General features: G+C 46.8%; 1 long non-coding RNA gene across 1 annotated transcript in view; it reads right to left on the bottom strand.

Annotated features, from left to right (window-relative positions):
• The window catches only part of LOC106816076, a 12,733-nt gene extending 11,135 nt beyond the window's left edge, over positions 1-1,598 (bottom strand). The window contains exon 1 of the long non-coding RNA XR_001394830.1: positions 1,569-1,598. This is a non-coding gene — a long non-coding RNA (uncharacterized LOC106816076). The remainder of the gene's footprint in view (positions 1-1,568) is intronic.
• Between the last annotated feature and the right edge of the window lie 570 nt (positions 1,599-2,168).

Here is a 2,168-nt window from a genome sequence, read left to right as displayed (position 1 = left end):
ATATATATATATATATATATATATATATATATATATATATATATATATATATATATATATATATATATATATACACGCGCTATATAGTTATCATTTATCTCAGCTGATGCGCGGACCGAGATGAACAAAAAAGTAGTGCATGCTAGCAATCCAGAACGAGCTGCGCGGAGGATTATATTGCGCGTGGGTGCGCGCGCGGGTATGCGCAGCTGACAGACATTAGCGCCACTCTAAACGAAGAGGACGGGCAGAGATACGGAACGCTGTTGAAGAAAATATGAAGTTGGGTAAATAAATCATTAAAAATCGGCGGTGAAGAGAGGGGAGCTGGTGGAATTAAAACGAGCCGTATAGACGCCAATGTTGGGCCGCCTCGGATTTCTTCATCTACATCTCTCCTGATCCTTTTATCCCTTTTCATCTCACTGGTCTTCCTATCTTCGCTTTCCCCCTCCCCACTTTTCATTTACATTTCTATCATTCCCTTTTGACACAGCCATTAACACAACCCATACAAACATATAATACGCACGCTCACACATACACGCACACACACGCACATATTGTTTCGCTCGCTATTTTGTTTTCAGTATTCTATTTCCCATTTCTCCATATCTCCTTCCCTTCTCTTTCAGTTTGCTCCCTTCTTCACGCTCGCTTCCCTCCGCATTCAGGTTACTTTCCCTAACCTCGCTCCACCTGCCTCCCATTCTCTTCCCAGCCAAGCGCCTGCTCCCCTTCCTTCTTAAGTCTCGCTTCCACCCTAAGTCTCGCTCCTTCTCTCCAGCCTCACCCCTCCCCAGCCTCGTCGGCCATCCTCCAAGCTCGCTCCCTCCCTAAGTCTCGCCCCCTCTTCTCAGTGCGCACCTTCGCTTCAGCCACGCTTTCTCCGGCCCACGCGTGAATGCACGTGCGGGTGTCTGTAACAGAGGCGCCTGCGAGCAAAGAACGCGGCAAAAGACGATGTTGAGCAATTAGCGAACTAACCCAGCATTCCCTCATCTCTCCTGACACCTCGTTCCCCGTGAAGCCGACGATGAGGACGGGAGCACGCTGCTTCCCTGTTAATTAACTATTTGTTGATTTTCTGCCCGCCCGCCGCCCGCCGTAAGCTAGGGGTTACGTGACTTTGCCGATCGCTGCTAAATGTTGGAACAATTAGCGGCGGCGAAGATTGATGACGTCACGCTCAGGGAGAGACCACGCGATTGGCTCTCGACACGAGGAACAAATGTGAGTGAGCGCGTGCGTGCGTGCGTGCGTGCGTGCGTGCGTGTGTGTATGTGTGTGTGTGCGTGCGTGAGCCTGAGACCCGCCGGTTGCTAACGCCCAACAGCTGCTGCTAGGGAAGCGCGGACATGACTCCTTAGCGCTATCGCGGATCGGTTTCAAAAGCAAATGATACGTTCTACATGTCTATACTAATTGATACCAACCAATACTAATATTTACTAGCCGACACTAATATTTCCGAACGGATACTAATCGATACTGATCTATAATAATCGATATTTATTGATACTAATCGATACTGATCGCTATATTAATCGTTAGTGAGTGCAGCTTACATCCGGTGGCATTGCCTCTGGGCTTGGCGCCGATGTAAGCGAGGTTGACGTTCGCCTTCCTGCCATCTATGATCGGATTCGGATCCTTACACGCCCTGTCCGCTGACACCCGGTCCGACATGGTCACCTATACGCAACAGGAGAAGATGAAGAGCTGAGAGCGAGCAAACACGGACGTATGGTTTAACACACGCGCGATTATGGTTTAAAGTGGATAAACCTCGCAACAAAAAGCCTACATACACCTACTGTGAGCATACTTGCAGTATGAAAATATCACGAAATGTTCTGTTTGAGCCAGAAATGTGCTCCGAACTAGAGGATTTTGAAACAATGTCCGACAGAGTTATTCGGCGTATAGATACGTTCCGTTGCGTCGATGTGAAATTTGGATACTGCAACGTACTACAACAGATACACATAAATTATGTTGAGCGAAGAGGGTACGCTAGCGCAAATAGTTCCTGGAAGGAAAACACTATATCTGTTTCCTGATTGCATAAGTAATGTGGATAACATGTGATTTAAACAAATTTCACAATTGTGTAGTGAACGAACATAATAATAAATTATAACTTATCATAGAAACGAACTGCTATA

This window comes from Priapulus caudatus, unplaced genomic scaffold (genome assembly GCF_000485595.1).
Source record: "Priapulus caudatus unplaced genomic scaffold, Priapulus_caudatus-5.0.1 Scaffold1277, whole genome shotgun sequence".
Classification (NCBI taxonomy): domain Eukaryota; kingdom Metazoa; phylum Priapulida; class Priapulimorpha; order Priapulimorphida; family Priapulidae; genus Priapulus; species Priapulus caudatus.
Note: the sequence above shows the minus strand (reverse complement) of the source record. Positions and strands in the feature narration are given on the sequence as shown.